The sequence below is a fragment of the Hipposideros armiger genome, unplaced genomic scaffold (genome assembly GCF_001890085.2).
Source record: "Hipposideros armiger isolate ML-2016 unplaced genomic scaffold, ASM189008v1 scaffold_696, whole genome shotgun sequence".
NCBI lineage: Eukaryota > Metazoa > Chordata > Mammalia > Chiroptera > Hipposideridae > Hipposideros > Hipposideros armiger.
Window position 1 is genome coordinate 497,348 of NW_017732046.1, and position 23,445 is coordinate 520,792.

The 23,445-nt window shown below is 39.7% G+C and overlaps 1 pseudogene; it reads left to right on the forward strand.

Moving 5' to 3' along the window:
• The first annotated feature begins 282 nt into the window (after window positions 1-282).
• LOC109373250 (40S ribosomal protein S18 pseudogene) lies at window positions 283-19,774 on the forward strand (annotated as a pseudogene).
• Window positions 19,775-23,445: the final 3,671 nt, after the last annotated feature.

Here is a 23,445-nt window from a genome sequence, read left to right on the forward strand (position 1 = left end):
AGATGGGAGATTTCAGCTTTAAGGTTTTGGATCATGTCCCTAGGCTGTGTCCATGCCAAAGTGTCTGTCCTGGAAATAGAAGGAACCTCTAACCAGGACCTGCAGAGCATTCTGTGCAAAATAATGAGGTCAGTAGCATGAAGGGCTCTGGGCTCTGAAGCAGTTAGAACAGGGTTTTATAACCTTTTCCCAATATTAGATTCCTTCCAGGCTAAGGGTCAGAGAAAGGGAAACCGGAAATGAGGTTGCCCAGCTGGGAGGATAGAAGGGCAAGGGACCAGAAGTTACAAGAGGGAAGAACAGCTCAACAAACTGAAGGGAGTGAGGGAAGGAGGGCAATGTGATCAGAAAAAGAAAGCTTCCTTTGAGGTCCTAGAGGTCACGCAGTTCTGAGTGAGGACGAAGTTCAAAGTGGGTGGATGAAAAGCAGTGGAAACGAAAGTATGTGGAGTTTCGGCGCTTGCGAAATTGGGAGGCAAGAGGGTCCTGTGTTAGGGCCATCTCTGCTGTTCTCCAGGTAACCTATTCAATCATTTCCTTCCAGCCATATCTTCTCTATCTCTAGTTTCTTCCTTTAGTTCAGTAAGTAAACAAAACCACTTACATAAAGTAACTGATGGCATAAAGTCCAGGCTTTTCATTAATACTCAGTTTAACCGAACATGAAATCTATGTTGAAATGCTACAAATCAATGGATCAACTTGTTGGAAGCATTTCACTTAAGTTACTTAAGATGCTTCACAAACAACAGCATTAAATAACAGGGAGTCACATGGTCATAAAATTATTCCATGTTTGATTCTCTTTCAGTTAATCTTATTAAACCCGGGAGAATATCTCAGGTCGGTGCTGGTATGCCTTGAATGCAAGGCTCAGGCAATGGCATTTAGGGGGTACCCTGAGGGATTCTGATGAAGAGGTTCACAAACAACACTTTGGAAAAGGATGGATAGACCAATCCAAAATTTTGATCAAGTAACCCATTAGTAAAAAAATTTTAGCGTACACCCACAATATTTAATGTAATGAGTGATAATGGTAAAAGCAATGCATTTACACATGTTTGCTATTTTTTAAAAATCTTGGTTAACACTTTGTGATATGATAATTTAAAGATCTAGTTCAGTTTATTTTGGTATTTGGTTTTAATGAAGTCCTAGCTGATAAAGATATCTCATTAAGATACAGATTCAAAAGGAAATACACTGTTGTCTGTATTATTAAGTCTTGATACTCATTCTACATTTCAATCCACCAATTTTGCAAAGTTTTTGTCAAAACCTGGCTAGTAAATTTCTTTCCTTCCTGATATGTCAATCACTCTTTTGTAAACTAACTGGTAGATTTTGTGTTTTTAACAAATAGTTTTAAAACCCATTGAAACTTCTAAACAAATGATAAATTATGTCTCACTATGCAGGTGAGACTTTAGAAGTAACAAGTTATATTGTTTTAGGGAACAAAATTACCAAACAATGAAAATTATTTCACACATCAGTTTTCAAAAATGTCCTTTTCATAGCATGAGTTTTTTTAAAAAGTACATAATCTCTTATTCATTAGGTGACTGCTTGTAATATATTATTTGATTGTCACACTGTTTTTAACTGGCTGATGGAAATCTTTTTCACTTTTGTCATTTTCTTATTAGCTTCCATTTGCATTATTATTATTTTCAACACAAGGTCTGATAATTAAGTATGCAAACTTGCCATAGTGCACTTACATTGGCAGCATTGTACAAACAGCACCGTAAGCCTTCATAACCTTGGTATACCAGTGTCTCACAGCTGTGTTTATGTCGAGGTGTAGCGGTGTCTTGCTGAGTGGCATTCATTATTGTCGTTGTGTTTTTGTGTGCTGAGAATGTCTGAGCTTGAATTACAGCAACGAACAAACATTAAATTTCTTGTTAAACTTGGCAAGAGTGGAAGTGAAATCAAAGGCATGTTAGTCCAAGTTTGTGGGGATAATGCCGTGAAGAAAATGGCAGTGTATAAATGGATTAAACATTTTTTTGAGGGGAGAGAACGCGTCACTGAATAGAGGTCAGGGCGGCCAGTAAAGAGTAGAACTGACGAAAACCTTGCAAAAATTCATCTAATTGTGCGTCAAAATTTATTGGCCGACTCTGAGAAGCATAGCAGACCAAGTAAACATCCATAGAGAAATAGGAAAATCTTATTTGAAAATCTTGGCATGAGAAACGTATGTGCAAAAATGGTCCCAAAAGAGCTCATCGATGAATAAAAGCAAAGGAGAGTCAAAGTTTGCCAAGACCTTTCAGAGAAGCAAGACGATGTTTTGGGCCATGTTATCACTGGTGACGAAACATGGGTGTACCAATCCGACCCTGAAACAAAACATCAATGGAGTCAGCCAATTCTCCACGACAAAAAAAGTTCCGTCAGTCCAAATCAAGGGTCAAAACGATATTGCTAATTTTGATATCAGAGGGATTATTCATTATGAATTTGTGTCAACTGGACAAACAGTTAACCAGATTTACTATTTGGAAGTGCTGAAAAGGCTGGATGAAAAAGTTAAATGACCTGAACTTTTTGCCAACAATTCATGGTTTTTGCATCACGACAATGCACCAGCTCACTGTCTGTGAGGTAGTTTTTAGCCATTCAACAAATAAATGTATTGGAACACCCTCCCTACTTACCTGATCAGGCCCCCAATGACTTCTTTCTTTACCCAAAGATAAAGAAAATATTGAAAGGAAGACATTTTTATGACATTCAGGACATCAATGGTAATATGATGACAGCTCTGATGGGCATTCCAGAAAAAGAGTTCCAAAATTGCTATGAAGGGTGGACTAGGCACTGGCTTCCCTAGGGGAGTGCTTCGAATGTGACTGTAGTGATATGCAGCAATGAGGTATGTAGCACTTTGTCTAGGATGAGTTCGTGAACTTAATTGTCATACCTCATACATGTCTCTTTTGCAAGAAACTTAAAAAATCAAACTATATAATATTCTATGTGGTTTTGCTGAAACCAACAACCAATTCGTCAACACCAACTGGATTTCCAATAATTAAATTCTGACAGTAGCTGTCAGGAGTTAGCACAGACCCCACGGGTTAAAGGCTCAGTCCCACAAGACTGCCCCTACTTTATTTTTTATTTTTCTTTTCTTTTTTAGGACTGCCTCTACTTTAGATGCCAGCTGCAAATTTGGTGCCCAGCCTATCCACACTTCTACCTTGCAGACTAAAAATTTTGGAGTTCCCTTGACTTCCTCCTTAGGTTAGTAATTTGCTAGAACAATGAACAGAACTCAGAAAAACACTTTACTTACGATTCAAGGTTTATTATAAAGGATACAACTCAGGAGCAGCCAAATGGAAGAGATGCATAGGGTGAGACATAGGGAGCGGTGAGGGGGCTCACAGCTTCCATGTCCTCTCTTGGCAGACACCATCTCAGCACCTCCACGTATAGACCAACTGGGAAGCTCTTTGGATCTTCTTTAAGAGATTTTATGGGATTTAGTCTCTAGTCCCCCTTTCCCTCCCTGGAGATCAGGGGGAGGGCCTGAAAGTGCCAATCCTCTAATCAAATGTTTGCTCTTTCTCCTGACAAGCTCCCAGGCTGAAGCTATCTAAGGGGCTTCACCCTCAGCTACCTTGTTAGCATAAACGCAGGTGTGGTTGCAAGGGGCTTGTGACTAACCAGACACTTCTTTCACTCCTGTCATTCAGGAAATTTCGAGGGTTTTTAGGAACTCTGTGCCAAGAACAGAAAAAAACCCCATATAATATATTTATTATACCACATAATACTTTATATGGCCCTTAACCAGGCCCCATGTACATTGCAACTGCGATGTGCTTAAAATGAACAAGATGGGGGCCGCCGTTAGCTTTCACTTACCACCAAGATATCTCGTTGCATCAGTTAGGTTTCTAATTGGAAAGAACAGACTCCACTCTAGCTAATTTAACCAGTAAAAGGGTTTATTAAAGGATATTAGGGAACTGACAGAGTTGTTGAGAAGTTTAGAGAAACCGACTCAAAGGGTCTATTTTAAAAGTTCTCATCACATGAAAAAATATTGTAACCATATGAGGCAATGGATGTTAACTAAATTTATTGTGGTAATCAATTTGCAGTATATACATGTATCAAATCATAATGTGGTATTCCTTAAGCTTACACAATGCTGTATGTCAGTAAAATTGGCACTTGTATCTTAAAATTGATAATTATATCTTAATAAAGCTGGAAAAAATAAAAACAATTTGTTTCTAGAACAAAAGTGACAGGTATATCTTATTAAGAATATAAAGAAGATGACACATCTCCATATCTTCAGATAGTTTAGTTGCATCTTTTATTTGCCAGACTATTCATGTATGTGTTGTATCTGATAAAAACAAGAAAAAAAAAGGGCGGGGGCTATCTTTTAAAGAGTAAAAACAAAGTCCAAAGCATACCAATTTCTACTCCTTTCCTTCCCCCAAAAGACCTTCCCATCACGCCCTCCCCTATGATTTCTCACTAGATGTCTCTTCCTGTGCTCCTCTTGAAATGGTCTGAATTCTCAGTCTGTGTGAGCCTCCTGCTCAGGTTTGCAGGGTCAGGTTTTCTCACCCTTGTCCAGTGTTGGGCCCACTTTATTATTGCCTCATACTACTGGTTAGTTACCCTCCTGAAGCCTAATGAAAGGGTTCTGACCCAATTCCATTGAGGGGGAGAGCGAGTTCCCTAAACTGTAAATAATTCTTGGACACCAACTGGATGTCCAAGAATTTAACTCAGTTCTGGACACTATCCACATAGAGATAGCATCAGACACCACAGGTTGAGGGCTCAGTCCTACAAGACTGTCCCCCCTCAACCCCTCACTTCAGATGTCAGTCAGAAGCCCAGATTGTTACTTGTGCTTTTGACCAGCTGACTATCGATCAGCTTCCCACACCCCCTCCTTAGGTTCAATTAATTTGCTAGACTGGCTCACAGAACTCAGGGAGACACTTTGCTTACATTTACTAGATAATAATCCGCTAAACGGTACGGTAAAGGGTACAGATGAACATCCAGATGGAAGAGATGTATAGAGCAAGGTATGTGGGAAGGGACATGGGGCTTTCATGCCCTATCGGGACACGCCAGTCTCCCAGCACCTCGACGTGTTCACCAACCTGAAAGTTCCCCAAGCCCCATACTTAAGGGGATTTTTATGGAGAAGGCTTCATCCATAGGCATGATTGATCATTAACTCCATTTAACTCCATTTTCAGCCCTTCCCCCTTCTCAAGAGAATGGGATGCGGGGCTGAAAATCCCAAGCTTCTAATCATGGCTTTGTTCCTCCGCCCCCATCAGCCCTCATCCTGGAGCCCATATGGAGTTGCCTCATTAGAACAAAAGACACTCTTATCACCCAGAGGATTTCAGGAGCTCTGTGTCAGGAACCGGGGGCAGGGATCAATATATATTTTCCATTATCTCATACCTATTTACTTCTTTCCACCTTGCTGACCATTTAGCTCCTAGGCCTACATCCTTCTTCTAACCATTTGGCTCCATTCCAACCTGGTTAGTCATTTTAAGAATTCCATAGTCTCACTTTCTTTTCCTGGCGGTGATGTGCCAAAGCAGTGGGCCGAAACTCAGGAGTCTTTGTTCTAGGTCCAGCTCTGTCACTAACCAATGGGATCTTGATTGATCTGATTTTTCTCTTTTGTAAAACAAGCATGCTGGGTTTAACCATTTCCAATTTGCCTTCCTTTTAAAAAAAATTGAGGTATAATTGACATATAACATTATATTAGTTTCAGTTACACAACACAATGATTCAATGTTTGTATATATTGCAAAACGATCACCACAATAAGTCTGATTAACATCCGTCGCCATACGGAGTTACAATTTTTTTTTTTTCTTGTGATGAGCTCCTTCTGGTTCTAAAATTCAGTGAGTCTATAATCCTGGCATAGCCTCTTAACTTTCTTGGGTTTTGTCCTAGACCCAGGCCACCTCTCCTGGATCCTGCCCCTGCCCTGTTTTCTCCGCTTGAGTTCCTGCTTGACGTGTGTACCTCTGTGGCTCATACATTAGCACAGCCCCTTCTCCTAAATGCTGTGGCCTCGGCTCCAGTTCTCCCTCAGCATTTCTGTATTGCCTTATGTTATCATTTCATGTGCATGTGTTTTATCTCCTCGATGTATTTTAAATGTTTTTAAGGCTACAGCCCTGTCTTGTAACCCAAATCAACCTTTCCAGGTCACCTGGACATTTAGTAAATATTTATTTCTTCATTGAAGAGTGTCTTAAGAATTTATGCACCATTCTTATGAAAGTGGTTTTGTTTTGTGTTTTTTTAAAAAACATCCCTGAGTAAAAATAGCTTTGACTTGCCTGACTTAACTTGTTTCAGTGTAAAGATGCTATGCATTCTTCCTCTCTAACCCTCTCTGTGAGTTCCCTTCAAAGAGCGCTGTTTTCATAAACCTTTTGAAAAATTTATGTCCTTACAGGAACCATTCTTCCCCAGGCATTCCATTAAACTTGTCTGTCAGGTTATTTGGTATTTTATTTTGTTTGTTAGAGAGTTACTCAGAATTAGTAGGTCATTTCACTACTCAGAACCCTCCAAGTGTCTTCCCGTCTCACTGAGAGATTCCCAATGCCAAGTGTAAATTCTTAACCATGACCTATACTGAGCTGATACCCCCACCACCTCTCTGACCTTTGCCACCCCCTTACCTTCTGTTCCGCTTGCCTCCTTGCTGTATTTCAGTCATGTCAACCATAGTTCTCCTTCAGGATTTTGTACCTTCTGTTCTCTTGGCTTGAAATACTCTTGCCCCTCAAATATCGGCATGGTTTGCCCCTTCACTTCCTCCAGGTCTCTTAACTGAGAAGCCCACCCTGACAACCCTATCTAAAGTGACACACCTAGCACCTTGCCAGCCACTCTCAAATCTCCCTACTCTGCTTTGTTTCTCTTCATAGTATTCATCATTAACTAACATATTTCATATTTATCCATTGATTGTCTCCCCCACTACAATGTAAGCTCCAAGGAAAACAGGAACTTTGCTTCGTTCTCTGCTGTGTCTTCAGCACAAGGTAGCACTCAAAATTGAGTTGAAAAAAAATGTAGTGGTGAGGCAGGTCATAAATTTCAGTTCAAGTAAATTACACTTAAGTAATTATGTTTCTGCCACTAGTTTTTTTGCTGAATTAGTGATATAATATTGATAGAGTTAGTAAAGATTAATTAACAACTGGATAAATTAAGAGGATTGGTTCAAAAGTTCTAAAGATACTAATAAGTTACCTTTCGTTTATTTTAATACCAAGAACATAGTTAAAAATTATTCCTTCATATAGCCACTAGGTGGCAGGCTATGCACACATACTTCGCAAATGGAAGCGTTTGTCCCAGGTTCACCTTTAGCTGGCAGTAATGCTAATTCCCTTATATTATATTTGAAGAGTACTTTATAGTAGACAAAATACTTTCACAAACAATATCTCCTGATGCCTTTGTGAAGTAAGGAAGACAGGTATTTGTATCTTTTTATTTTTATTTATTTTTATTTTTTAAAGATTTTATTGGGGAATTGGGGGGAGGGTAACAGCATTGGGGAATCGGGGAAGGGGAACAGACAGGTAGACAAATTGCTGTTTTGTTATTCAGTCTAGTTGTGGAGGACATCGCTTCACTGGCCCATGTTGGTATGATCATTGTGCTCTTCCCGGGTGAGGCAGTCGATCAGCGGTGGTTGGTCAGCTGATCACAGCGGCTCACAGCAGCTCACACCGGCTACCAGCCACTCACGCTGGCTGCCAGCCACTCATGTAGCTCACAGCAGCCCACTGCAGCCCCGCTGCAGTCTACGCCGTCGCTGGCGACTCATGGCAGCCCAGCTCCAGGTCGAGCTGTTCACCATCTTAGCTGTAAAGGGCAGTGTCACTGGCCCTCAATGTGGGATCCGAACCGCAGCCCTGCTGCTCAGAGCTGGTGCTCCCAAGCGAGTTCTTAACCAGCTGAGCCACTCGGCCATCCCCTGTATCTGTTTATTTTTAATGCTTTTTTTTTAAACAGGTTAAACTGCAGCTCAGAGTTTAAGAGATTTGTTCAAGACAGTGAGCTCCCGAGTTAGAGCTAGAACCCATGTCCTGGGCCTCCTAGTCCAGGGCTCTCTCCACAATACACTCAAAGAGGGGAAGGTGACCTTCCAGGAAATTTGATGTTTGCTCTAAACTTGCCCTGATGAAATAGTCTGAAAATATAAATCCTTTTTAGCTTAAAAGAAACAAAGCCATAAAATCTTTCCAACCTCTCCCTTTTTGATTTGGGATGGATCCTGAAATGCATCTCCTTTTGGGTCTCCCCAAGCTTCAAAACATGTTTAGGGGGCAAAAACAGTTTGTTATGAAGCTTCCGCACTATGTCAGCAGACTGTCTCAGTGGGTAGCAGGGAGTCTAGTCATGTGACAACAAAAGTTTCTGCCTTTTAAATGGTTGAGTGCTTCAGGTCTGTTTTGTGGGAAGAGCTGGGGTGTGCGATTCCCATTAGTATTAATGGGAACTGCCCTGAGCCCTGAATGAATGAATCTGGAAGAATACTAAAGTGGAATAGCAGAAAAATTACCTACATGTAAAAAAATATATGTAAAACATTTAAATCTGTTAAATATTGCTCTTAGGTTTTCTATGTTTACCATAAGCAACCTATTAGTGTATTTTTAGCACAGGTTTCTATTGGCAGAAATGTGATTTAACAAAGTTCACTTCATTGATTGTCCTTGCTATAGAGTCATGTGGCGTATTAGAAATAACTTAGGTTCTGAGGCTAAATTTTGAGGTGTGGTCCAAGTTTAGCTACCTATTGGTTGTGTGACCTCCAGTAACACAATTTAATCCCTCTGAACCTCACCTTCCTCGTGTGTAAAGTGGGTATAATACTACCTGCTTTACAGAGTTGGTTTGAAGATGAAATGAGATAATAATTATAAAAATGGTTTATAAACTAAAATCCCTATATGTATGGTGATACTATCACAGAGGCAGGATGAAAGTGTGGGATTTTTAACCTGGAGGACTTGGGGTTTGTCATTACTTGCCATTGACCTTGGGTTACTTTATTTGAATTGCTGAACCTCAGTTTTCTTGCTGGGGAAAAAAATTAAATAATCAGCCACTCATTTATTATTTTCTAAGTGCCAGAGACTTAATTCTTCACATCTAAATTATTTATGTAATAGCTAACTTAAATCTCTACACTCATTTCTGAAATGGATTTGTTAAAATCTTGGCATTTTAGAGCCAGAAGAACCTTAAAAATAATATGGTCTAACCACTTTATTTTATGCATGAAGAGAATAAACTACAGAGGTAAGGTAAAGTACTTGAGATCACATGGCTACTTGTGGGCAAAACAGAGACTAGAAAATAACCAGTGGCTGGTGTCTAGGACATTTCATTGTCTCAATTCCTATAATGGTCAATTCAAAGAAGTGTGAAACAGAGTTACTCTTATCCCTTTTAGTCCAGTTGGGGGGATAAGTGAGAATCCCCTGAGGCAGTGAAATAGTGGTTACAGCAGCTTAGGAGAGAGCAGAGAGGTGAGAAAGAATAATGTATGTGGAGTGCTGACAGAGGGCTTCCTGGAGCACGAGAGGTTTCAACTGGGCATAGAAAAACAATTAAGATGTGATAAGCAAAAAGACAGAATAGACATTTCAGAAGGAGAAAATGGCGTAAATTAAAGAGGGGAGGAAGATAAGAAGATGGAATTTACAGGAGTTAAAGCTTCCAGCTAAGGAAAAGTGGCAAATGAGGTAGGATAGGTGGTAGGTGGGGACTAGAAGCCAGGGACCTGGAATACCAGGCAAGGTTTGTTCTTAATTCTATAATCAATGGCAATCATTAATTAATTAATTAATTAATTAGTTTAACAAAGGTGTAGTGAGCATCTACCATGTGCTGTGCCCAGCTGGGCACTGGATATACAAAAGGTTGGACAATTAAGTTCGCAAACTTTCCGCCGTGTAAGTGCATGGTGAACAAAAGGGGCTTGGTCGCTACTTCTCGGGGGTTCAACATAGTATGGAGATATGGATGATAAACTGGTAAATGAATTGCAAATGGAGAAATGCTATAGAAGTCGTGGGGTGCTGTGTAAGGAGTAGCAGAGAATGCCTCCTTACACAGGGCAGCCAGGGATAGCCTCTCTCAGCTATGAGTAGGAGGTCCATGTGGTTAGAGCACTGTTAGCATGAATGGCTGGAGGAAAGGCTGGGGCAGGGAGCTGGAGTTGATAATGCTGGACTTTGTTCTAAGTGCATTGGAGGTTTAGAAGCGGGTGAGTGATATGGTCTGATACATATTTTTTAAAAGCCACTCTTGGCTACTGTATAGGGGATGAACTGTGGAGGGAAGGTGCCAAGAGCGGAAGCAGGGAGACCACTGCTGCTAGGGGGTCATGGCAGAAATTCTCAAGACCAATAAAGGTACAAGGAATCAAGGTCATAGCAATGAAGTAATGAAGCACAGCATCTTCATAGCAATGAAGATGGGGGGCTTGTCTGAGAAATACAATTTAAAGGTGAATTGTTCAGGACTTATGAATGAATTGGCTGTGAGGGGTAATGGAAAGTGCAGTGGCTTGAAAGATGGTCCTCAAAAAGATACACCCATGTCTTAATCCTTGGAGCCTGAGAATGTGACCTGATATGGAAAAAAGGTCTTTGTGGGTGTAATTAAGGATCTCCAAATGAGATCATCCTGGATTGTCCCCATGAGCCCTGAATCCAATGACAAGTGGTCTTATAGGAGACATGGGAAGGACACAAACAAGAGTGGAAAAGGCCATGTGAAGGCAGTTGCAGAGGTTGGGGTGATGCAGCCAGGTATTCCTGGAGCTGCCAAAAACTCCAGACGAGGCAGGAAGGATCCTTTCCCAGAGCCTCCAGAGGGAGCGCAGCCCTAATTTTTGATTTTCTGGTCTCTGGCCTCTAGGACAGCACGAAAATAAATTTCTGTTGTTTTAAGCCATCAAATTTGTGGGCATTTGTTACAGCAGCCCCAGGAAACTATTACAGAAAGGGGGAAGTCCAGGATGGAACCCCCAGGTTTCTGGGTGTTTGGTGCTGTCATTCACTGAGTTGTGGAAGTCTGGTTTTGGGAGGGGGTTTGGTGCAGGTATCAAGAATTCTGTTTTGGACATGTTAAATTTGAAATGCTAGTGAGATGTCCAAGCAGAGAAGGTCAGTAAGTAGCTGGATGGAGGAGTCTGGAATTAGAGGAGGGTCAGAAGGAAAGATATAAACTTGGCATCATCAGCACACAGATTACATTTAAATCAAAGAAATCGATGCAATCTCTGAGAAAGCATGTAGAGTAGAGCTATGAAAGATCTGTGAACAATGGCATGAGTTTTTCAGTCCACCAATGGGAAACCTGTCAGTCCTTTGCCTTCTGTTGTTTTGTTTTTCTCACCTCTGCTGCCCACCTGTGGTAAGAAAGGCAAACGATAGGAAGAACATGGCCCTCTGGGAAGGTAGTGTCACTTCAGAACAGAACAATGCCCTTCTGCCTTCCCAAATACTGTCTCTGGCCTTCCACTAATTGAGATTCATTTCTTTTAGGTATCAAAACATAATTATTCTTTGGGAGAAGACATTCATAACCTTTTCCTTTGCATCTCAGTTAGAATTTGTTTACCCGACACTTTCCTCAGAGCAAGTGATGATGTGGGGGGACAAAAGCATGACGTTTGGGACATAAGTTAGGGAGGCTGAGTAGTCAAGGGCAACCAGGAGGATGTGGGGACCCTGAAGCCTGACCACGTCTGCTCCACAGTTTTGCGTGTGAGGGGGAAAGCAGCTATAGAAAGATCCCTCCCTTCCCTGCCATGGCCTGAAAACTCACTAACAAACGTCTCCCCCCACCCCACCCCACCCGCTGTACCACTGATGGAGTCTGAGCTGACGTGCCCTTCTCCAGAATGAGAAGAAAAGAGAAAGAAACTCCAGGGACACACAACAGGTGGTTTTAGACTATTACGAGAGGAAATTATTGCCTGGACTTTGCAGCAGTTTAAGGGCTGTGCTGAAGTTTCTGCTTTCCCCGACGTGATGGTTATTTTCCCTGGCCTGTCGGTATTACCTCCTCATGTCTCCATTGCTACCATCATCACTCTAGCTGCAGCCCCACTGTGACTCCCCTTGAAGTACGCACCGGCGACAGATCCCCACACCTAACTAGGCTCCCCGAAATTCCCTGTACCTGCTCCCAGACCATCCTGCTAGCTCCGGGGGTTTCAAAATGCAAACACACGTCTCAGCCTTCAGTGTCTTTCCGCTGCTCCTTGGATAAGAAAAACAAAAACAAGAACATAAAGCTTTTCTTGATCTAACTAGTGTCTATATTTCCGGATCCATCTCGTCCCCCTTTCCTACTCACTTTGCTCTCTGAGATCTAGTTGCACTGACATTCAGGTAGTTTCTCCAGACCCACAAGCCCTCTTCTGCTGCTCCCTGGGTCTGGCATGCTCTCCATGTACCCCGCCCCCCCTCCAGTACAAAGAATCACACACTTCATTAGGGAAGTTGTCCTGGCTTCTCCCCCTCCCCACTATATCAAATCCCCCTATTTTCAGCCTTATGGCACTATACACCTTTTCTGCCTAGTCCTTATGATGGTTGTAAATGTGTGTGTGGGTACATATTTAAATAGCATTATTTGATTAATGTCTTTCCCTGCTAGATTTTACTGTTCATAAGGGTAGGTATCTTGTTCGTAGTGGCATCTGTAGCATTCGGCCACCCTTGGCCTGTTATAGGGTCTCATTGTATGTTGGATGAACGGATGATATGAATGGACGTATATTGCCACTAATTATTGAGTTACCAGATGAATTCTAAGAATTCTTGGGATGAGTCTCTTCCATGGAGCTCTTTAGGGCTTGAAAAGCGAGTAGAAATAATATTGAATCTGATTCTCCCCTCCTGGAGAGTGCCCATTCCTGGAGCACAGGACAGAGAATAATGTGACCTATCAGTTCCCACTTATGAGCATCAATTTCCACTCCCAAAGATAAGGAGAGAAATTCTCAAAGGCTCTAGGAGACATGGTGTCACTTTTGTGATGATCAGCAGGATAGATTTCTCTGTGGCTGTTGGTTATGAAAGAAGAGAAAGCCCAGTGAAGGGTGATGTACCCGCCCAGTGTACAGAACTACCCCTCACCCCACCACTCACACCTAATAATGTGCACTGGCCATTTGAGGATGTGTTTGGCCTCCCTGAAATAAGAAAGGAGATGATACCCCAATATAATCGCTTTAAATAAAAAGGGGAACATAGGAGAGCATGACAAAATCACCAAAAACCCTTAAATAGGAAAAAAGTCAGTAGCATGTCTCAAATGTTGTTTCTTTTTAATATTAAGTCTCCAATCCATGGCCCTAATCCTCTGAGTGATGAAAATATGGTGTACATCTGTACATTTGTTTTCTCATGGCTTGTGTTTAATTATCCACACACAAAAAAAAATTTCACAAAATGTTTCATGTTCTTCTCTTTTAACTGCCAAAGCAGGAACTTCTGAGGCTTTGACAGAAATGGTTACGATCCCTTTGAAAGTTTTATTAACGTAGGCAGAGTATGTTTTTAATCTTTTGTATTTTGATCACTAAAATGTATTTTCTATGATTCGTTCATATTTGCTTCTATCAGATTTTAAGTAAACAAGGAGTCGGCAGCTTTTACCTTATAAAACATATAGAGCTTTTTTTTTTTTAAGATGCAGAGCTATGATGATTAACAAACAAACTCAATATTAAATCAGAGAGTTCTTCCTGTGTAGGAAGGAAAGGAAGTCTTGAGACCCTTTGAGAGATTAGGATCTACATTCATTTTAATGTAAACATCAGAGAAATTCCACTCTGAGCATATTTCTTTCCTCTAAAAAAATTCTGTATATGGATGTTATATTTTCTATGTATTTGTGGATATAGAAATGTAAATGAAGTTATTACCTTTTTGTCTCAATTGATATTTTGACTCACCAGTTGAAACTTAAAGCAAGAAGTATATTTGTAAAGTACTTTTAAAAACAACAGTGTGCCTGAGAAAATAGTGAGTTCTTCGTATAGCTAATCTATTATCATAATTGTCTTTGTTATTCACATTTTTCAAAGCTTCATTCCAGTTTCACAGACCTCACCCTCTGGGTCTATTTAAAGTGTTTGGAGCACAAATAACAGGCTACCTATCAGTGGTTGCCTGAACAGATGTCTTGTCTTCTAGATGAATCTATAAGAAGAGTTTATCTCAAACAAAGTAGAATTCTTAGGTTAAGTCTCAAAATAGACATAACGAAGATAGTTTTAATGTAATGCCCAAACAGGAAGGTACTTTAATTAAAGTGAAGATCAAAACATTTGATTTAAATAAGGTAACACCATTTTTTTTACCTAAAAGTTTATTTTTTAATTAATCATTTTGACCTTGTAGCCTCCGAATCTTGTTTTGTTTTTACTGTTGTTAAAATTTCACTATAATCTGTACCTACATAAGTTTACAAAACAAACAAATAATAATAATAATAATTTAAAAAAAGTACTTGAGCAGATCTTACCTGGGTTACTAGGTTTTATAGAGATGTAGATCCTCTAGCCTAACAGACCATGGAAGGATTGAAGAGGATGGCTAGAAATAGAAAATTAACAACTTCTAAACATCAGGTGATCTGAAATAGGAATCCTGACAGCATGTCACAAAGAGCCATTTTCGGGCCGGCTGAGTGGCTCAATTGGTTAAGAGCTCGCTCAAAGGTTTGAGCTCTGAGCAACAGCGGTTTGAGTCCGACCGGAGCTGAGCTGCCGCTGAGCTGCCAACAGGTGGCAGGATGGCTCAGCTAAAAAAAAAAGAGCCATTTTCCACCTTTCTTACATTTACCAATTGAACAAGTATTTAAGTGCCTCCCACATTCAAGGCACTGTTCAAGGTATTGAGCACACATAAGTGAACTAAAGAGATGAAATCTGGCCTCTGAGAGCTTCTCTTTGTTTGGTAGGTGGAAGTGAAATGCTTGACATTTAACCACATCTTTTTCTTAATCTAAGAATAACTCACGCGCTATCATATTAAAATAATCTCTAGATCTTCATCATAGATTGAGTTCAAGAACACCAATGGAATAAATAATATACAATATGTTAATTTTTCTTATTTAAAAAAGTGTGAAATTTCATCCTGTTAGCTCATTTGACATTAACAATATTTGTGGTCACTTTCTCTATGATTCAATTTGTATACATCTCCTTAGAAAATTATGCTTGTCTCTGTATTTTGCAAAGGAGAGCCAAAAAATTCAAGGTTACCCAGCTAGTTGGTGGCAGAGCTGGTGATAGATTCTGATGTTTTATCTGCTACCCTTTGACCTGATTAGTCACTTTGTTTTAAATTTAGAACGTTGTTAGCATAATCTGTTCTGAATTGGAGAGTGGGAACCGCCATTTGTTAAGTACATACTATGAGCCCAGTACTTGACATATTTGGAGATGCAGGTATAAGAAGACATAATTCACTTTTCTGAATGCAAATAAGACTGAAGTTGGGACATTGGTCTTCAGCTTTCTACTGTGCCAAGCCACAGCTAAACGAAAACAGAACATCTGTTTAAATTTAGATTGCCTTTTGGATCCCAAATAGAGATATAATTAACATCTAAATTAAAGTCTAACAACAGATTCTAATGATAACTAAAATTTAATAAATACTGTGCTGGGTACTTTGTATGGAGTGTATCCTTTAATCTTTGCAGCAACAATTATCAACCCTATTTTATGGATGAGAAAATTGAAGTTTAGAGAAGTTAAGTGGCCCTTGCTCACACTGTTAGTAGAGACAGGATTCAAACATGAGATTGTTGCATGCTAGAGTCCAGACTTCTAACCCATTTCTTCAATAAATGTCACCAAGAGGAATGGATAAGAGGGGACAACTAACTGAGGGAGGACTGTTACCTCTGAGACAACATTGTATGTGCTAAGGCAACCTCTTTTGTGGGAGAAAGGTCCCTAGTGGATGCACACTGCAGTGGGCTGTCCTCTTTCCAAACCTAGATTCACCAATCTAACTCAACGGGACCTAAAGAAAGGAACCTTCAGTTCGAGACTTGATGTTGTAAACTGGGGTGGGTGGGGTGAAGATCTATGACGGGTTTACCTGGAAGATAACAGAAAGGTGTAGGTCTCTGTTTGAGTCTCAAGCATTTCCTAAATGCTCTAGGGAAAGGACAAAAAATGGCTTCCTCACATTGGCACAGCGAAATGGAGTTGACAGCAGTGTATGCTGGCTAAAAATACGTATTGGGGACGGTATCTTCTATTTTTTGTAACTTTTCAGGGATTTTAGACATTCATTTGAGGACTACTTTCTGAACACCTAGTGTATAAGTGGCTCTGTGCTCGACAAAGTGGGAACACAAAGGCACACTTTGAAGAAAACTGGATGTGCAAAGAGAAGGCTGCAACAGACTTAATCTTAATCCAAATCTAAATGGATTTAAATATCTAAATAAAACATGAAAGAGGGTGTTTACAAGGAAATTGGAATGTTTAGAGAAGAAACTCGATAATTCAAACATAGGTCTAACACAGAATTATCCAGAATAGAATAAATAACCTGTCTTAGTTATATTTACTGAATAAATTGCCCAGCCTATCTTTCACATTTAGTTGTATGGATTCCATCACTAAAGGGTGGCGTTGCTACCTTTTATACCCCATTTAGGTAAATCGGGATGGTACAGGTAGGGTACTGAAACTCTCATGATAGAATTTAGTAAACATTTTGAGAATATTGAGGAAAAACTAGATTTTTATAAAGTTATTTTAGTTACTTACCAGGTATAGTAGGGCATACAATGCCCATTCTCCTTCAAAGGGTTCTGGAGATACACCAAAAAAGTCTTGATGTTCAACTCACTAGTTGCAAAAGCTTTCATCATTGCGATATTTCAGTTCTAGGATATCAGTTTATTACATATTAATTAATTAGTTAATGTTAGAATTTGATGCCTTCCAGATGAAATTTTTATGCAATATCCTGGTTTAGGAAGACACTGATGTTATCAGTAATAAGGTTTCTAATTTTGGATATGTCACACTTGGGAAGATATTTTCAGGTGGTTCATCTCATTCTTTTTTGTTTTTCCATTGAAACAGGTGACTTTGCTTTTTTCTAATTTCTTCCCTACATTCTGTTTCCCATTTTCAGACAATCCAACTCAAACTGCTTGCTGTGGGCATTTATTGTTTTTACCTGCTCACTCTACCATCCTTCTTTGTCAGCACTAGTTCCTATTTGGATTGTGTACCACCATATACTAAGCTCAGAGAGTTTATATATATAGCATGGATTTCTTTTCGGTTTCTTAAAAAAAGTTGTATTATGGAGCTTATGTAAATATTTCCCTTTTTTCCCTCCCCGATCATAAACTTGCCCTCACTCCTGGATTTGGAACATAACCAATCTGAAAGATGAGATCATGTTTGCAGAGCACAGTGAGGTCTCAGCAAGACTCTTCTAATTTGAGAGGCATCAGTATTTTATGCGCTCATGTGCTAAAATGCTGAAGAATGAAATCAGGAGTTTAAGAGTTATTTTCAGCATTAGACTAAATAAAGGAGATAGGGTTTTCTTTTTTTGTAGTTTTTTTTATTCAAAATTACTTATTTTTCCCTTGCAAATATAATTGTTTCACTTAGAAAAATTGACTCTATAATAGTCATTTATTAATGCAAATAATGCTAATGTCTTCCTTTTATTTTATTGGGTTGTCGGAAAAGTCATGACATATTTTTTTTTGTTTTTTGTTGCAAAAATGTGTCATGACTTTTCTGACAACCCAATATTTTGGTATTATGTATAATGTGAACTCTTTTGTTCATATTTTGAAATTGGTGATATTTTAGACTATTATTTGTTAATTGCCTGATTTGCTTTTTTTTAATATGGAAACATTTTTCTTTGTTTCTTTTTCTTTCTTTTTTTAAAATTATTTTCAATTTCTTTATTTTTTTAAAGATTTTTATTGGGGAATTGGGGGATGGGAACAGCGCTGGGGAATTGGGGGAAGGGGAACAGACAAGTTGCTGTCCTTTTGTTCTTCAGTCTAGTTGTGGAGGACGTTGCTTCACTGGCCCGAGTTGGCACCATCATTGCGCTCTTCCTGGGCGAGGCAGATCAGTTGCCAGCGTCTGGACAGCCGCTCACAGTGGCTGCTGGCTACACACGGTAGCCCATGGCAACCCACTGCAGCAGGGGCTGCAGCCTACGCCGTAGCCCTCGACTCACGGCAGCCCAGCTTCAGGTTGAGCTGTTGTTCAGCATCTTAGCTGTAGAGGGCAGTGTCACTGGCCCTCATATGTGGGATCTGAACCAGGGCCCTCTGGTGTCCCAAGCCAGCTCTTAAACAAAGCGCCACGCAGCCGGCCCTCTTTGTTTCTTTTTCATGTAATTGTACATGATATGATTTATTTATTTATTATTATTATTTTACATTTTTAAAAATTTATTTATTTATTTATTTATTTTAATTGGGAAATTGCGGGAGGGGAACAACGTTGGGGAATTGGGGAAAGGGAACAGCCAAGTTGTTGTTCTTCAGTCTTAGTTGTGGAGGGCGCCAGTCGCCATCTGGCTGCCCGTCAGCAGCTCGTTGCCTCTAAGCTCAAGGTGCTGTGTTCAGTCTTAGTTGTGGGTGGGCGTAGCCACCATCCCATGCGGGAGTCGAACCAGCAGCCTTGTTGTTAAGAGCGCACGCTCTATCTCCTGAGCCATCCGGGGGGCAGCTCAGTTCAAGGTGCCGAGTTCAGTCTTAGTTGCGGGGGGAGGCATAGCCACCATAGAATAGGCAGTCTTGTTCTTAGGAGCACGTGCTCTCACCATCCTGTCACATGTTGGCAGCTGAGCTGTAGCTCAGCTCAGGTGCAGCATCAGTGTCCCATGTAGGATTTGAACCAGTGGCCCTGTTTCTCAGAGCTCGCGCTCTTAAGCTAACTCAACCAATTTCGCCAGTTGGCCAGCCCCATGATATGATTTATTAATGGCATTATTTGTTTATTCAATACAGAAGGATAATTTTCCTTTCTTCATGTAATTACACATATACTGTACTGCTTAGGATGCAGAACAGATGAAGGTAACTATACTTTTTTTTTTTTTTGCAGCTGTTTACCACACATGGAGCTTAGCATGAAGAATAAGCATGAGTCAAGAATGTCCCACCCCAGCTCTTCCACAGGCGGCCTACATGCTGCCCCTGAGGCTGCAGCCATGTGTCTAGTGATCCCTGAGAAGTTCCAGCACCTTTTGCAATTACTCAACACCAATATCAATGGGCGGCAGAAAATAGGCTTTGCCATTACTGCTATTAAGGGTGTGGGGTGAAGGTATGCTCATGTGGTGTTGAGGAAAGCAGACATCGACCTCACCAAGAGGGCAGGAGAGCTCACAGAGGATGAGGTGGAACGTGTGATCACTGATATGCAGAATCCACGCCAGTACAAGATTCCAGACTGGTTCTTGAACAGACAGAAGGATGAGAAGGATGGAAAATACAGCCAGCTCCTGGCCAATGGTCTGGACAACAAGCTCTGTAAAGACCTGGAGTGACTGAAGAAAGTTTGGGCCCACAGAAGGCTGAGCCACTTCTGGGGCTTCGTGTTCGAGGTCATCACACCAAGACCACAGGCCGAGTGCATATTTTAATAGATGCCATGACATGATGGCCATGCTGAGGTCTTTGTTTTCAGACAATCCAGCTCAAACTACCTGCTGGGGGTATCTGTTGTTTTTACCTCCTCACTCAACCATCCTCTTTTGTCAGGAATCAGATCTTGATTTTCTTTTGGGAATCATCTCTCCCCAGGCCATGACATTCTAGTGAGATGACCATAGTGCCCACCTACTCTGAACTAATAAGAACCTTCTCTACAATTTGTTTTTCTAAGATCTATAGCTGCTAGGAGAGAGAGGAGCCTCCTTTCTCTGGGTTCTTGAGCTAAAACCACATAAGCCTGAAGCTTATGGTCCTAACCCCAGGCTTCATGGAAGAAGCTCGCTGACAATGATGCCAACACACCGAGGGAGCCAGAGCCCTGACAACATTTAGCACCATCTGAAGCTAGATCAACCCTTAAAGTTCCCAGTTATTTGAGCCAATACGTTCCCTGTTGCTTAAACTAATTTGAGTTGCATTTCTATCACTTTCAACCCAAAGAGCTTTGCATATTGCTTTCCATCTAGATGTGAGAATGATCGACTAGGTGCAAGTGAAAATAACTTGTCAACAGTTCTGAGTAAGAGAAATCTTATTGAAATCTCCTTTGGATAAGTAGTAAGTTTTTGTTGGTTTGGAATCCTAAATTTAGAAAGCTCAAATAACTAACATTTTTCTGTACCCTAGAGACAAGTGTTAAATAAACTAACTGATCCCAAGGATTATTCAAAGATGTAATTCCAGGTTATGTCAGAATGTCATTATAGATTCAACTTAATCACCTACATTTTCAATATTAATGGGATTAAACTACAGGAGTTGGTGCCAGCAAAAATGATCCCAAGGCTCTGCTAATAATAGCTCCAACATATTGACACATTCTATGTGCCAGGAAGTGGGAAAAGCCTGTCATTTATTTTACATTTAATTCTCACAGAAATCTTAAGAGGTAGGTGTTATTATTCCCCTTTTACAGATAAGGAATCTTAAAGAGGTTTAGCAATGTGTTCAAGTTCACACAGCTGACAAATAATAGAACTGAAATCAAAGCCCAGGTCTTTCTAATTTTAAAGCCCAGGCTTTTAATCACTGTTCTTCTTTAACCCTCTGTCGGGCACAACTGATCTCACAGATTCATTGCACACAAATTTTCAAATATCTAACAGTTAACTTAAGTATCGTGACTCATCGTTTCCGTATCTTCCCCCTCTGCCATAACCTATCGCCAGTTTTGTTTGTGACTTAGTACAGTAAAGACGTATTTCATAGCAGCATCTTTGTGTGCAATGAATCTGTGAGATCAGTTGCGCCCAATGGAGGGCTAAGTTTGCAAAGTTCATATGAATCTGTTCAATTATCAATTTTTTCACATATTTTGGAAATATACCTGGCTCATAGTAGGTATAATATATCTTTTTCGATGTAAATATAGATACATAGGTATAGATATAATAAATATAGTATAAATAATGTATATAATAAATATATACCTATAAGTTTTTATAAGCTTATGAATATACACAAATATATGTATATTAATATGAATATATAGAAATATATATTTATATCTACTATGAGCTAGGTATAAGAATTTCTAATTCACATGGCAAACTTATTTCAAAACTTATGAATAAATCAGAATTTGCCATAAAAAATTCAGTATCTGCATTTAAAATTTTTCTCTTATGAGATGAAGAGGCCTAGGCTGACATAAACAAACAAACAAAAAGTAACCAGTCCAGCAGACTGCTAGCAGAACCTAGAATTGCTGCTTTTTCCAAAAGTGCACAAACTCTTGGTGGTTTTGGAAGACTTGGAAGGCATCTCAGCCAACCTAATGAGATCCTCGGCATGGCAGGCAGGAAGAAGGGAGTGGAGCGCCTGGCACTGGCCCCCCTGCACAACCTTCTCCTTTCAGAAGCCAAGTCTCTTGTGTGGATGTGTGCTTCTGACCCCCATCACCTGGATGTGTAGCAATGCCTTGTTTTCATGTTGACTTTTCACAGCTGGGAGCTCGACTGGCATTGCATGTTTGTTTTAACTCTCCGCAGAGTGACCAAATCCAAAATGTCATTAATTGAGCCTTTATTTGAGAGAAAAAAAATGTGTTCTGTGCATTTGGAGACTCCAAAGAGATGTGTGAAAAAAATATTTTCAAAACTAAACTAATTCAAATAGAACTGTATTTCTAATGGAGGAATGAAAAGAAGCAGGGGTTTGGAGAGAAAGTACCTTGCTTTGACTTTCAGCTAACTGCATCTTAAATATATATCTTTGGGCAGGTTGTTTACATCTCAGTTTTTCAATAACAATATTTAGCCCATAAAGATGTTGGGAAGATTAAATAAAATAACATGCATGCTAGTACTTAGTAAGTTTAAAGCACTAATGTTATTATAAATTAATAGACCCTCCTAATATGAATAGGAAAACTTCCTAGAAATCCCTTGAGTATCGAGGAACATATACCATTCATTCTGATATGTTTGTTTTAATAAAATTTCAAGCACTGTTGAAAAAAGTCAGCTTAATGTCTTTAAATGTTACAATGCAGTATACAATAGTGTTTATAATGTTTAAATATACAATGCCATTATTTAAACAAATAGCTGAGTAAAAACAGATTTAAATCCCTGTGATCTTGATCATATAAAAGATCAAGCAGTTGCAAAAAAATGATCTTGTTTTATTTTGATTTGGGAATGTAGTTGCCCTTAATTGCATATTTGTAGATATTTTTCCTTACTGTGCTCTCTTTTTATGCTGGAGAAACTACTTATTTTTCTTTAGAGACCATTTGTATGTGTTCCAGGTAATCAAGTCTTTGGATTAATGAAGAGTTGTTACATATTTTTCATAGAATTAGAACCAATGAAAACACACTTAATAAGAACTACATAGGACTATCAAGAAAACAAAAACACAATTCAGAAAATAAATGTGAGAATGAGAACTAATTGGAACACTTGTGCAGTGTTGGTGGGAATGTAAAATGGTGCAGTCACTATAGAAAACAGTATAAATACTTTTTATTTAATCAAAAAAATAAAAAATACAATTACCATTTGATCCAGCAATCCCACTTCCTGGTATGTGTCCAAAAGAATTGAAAGTAGGATCTCAAAGAGGTCATTGCGCACCCATGTTAATGCATATTATTCACAGTAGCCAAAGAGGTGGAAGCAATTAAAATATTCATCAGTAAATGAATGAATAAACAAGTGTGGTATATACAAACAGTGGAATCTTATTTGGCCTTAAAAAAGAAGGAAATCTCGTCTCAGACTATAACATGGATGGACCTGAAGACATTATGCTAAGTGAAATAAGCCGGTCACAAAAAGACAAGTACTGTATGATTCCATTTCTCATCTTCACACTGGAGCTGAGGAGAAACAGTGCAGACATTTGGCTCAGGTTACAAGGGTCAGAGGTATGGTGGTCCTTAAATCCAGTGCTTGACTCAAGGTGGAGATGGGGGTGAGGGCTCAGGTCAGAGAGTTTCTTATTAGTTTGTAAGGACTAAAGGCAAGGCCATTTGTAGGGGGGAAAAAGTAACATAAGGGGAGAAAAGGGCCTGAAATTTGGCCCAGAAACCTTTCTCTGAACATGTGAGTCAGGGACACCATTCTGAAACCTCATTTTAGTAGATACCAATAGCAAAGGAAATACTTATTG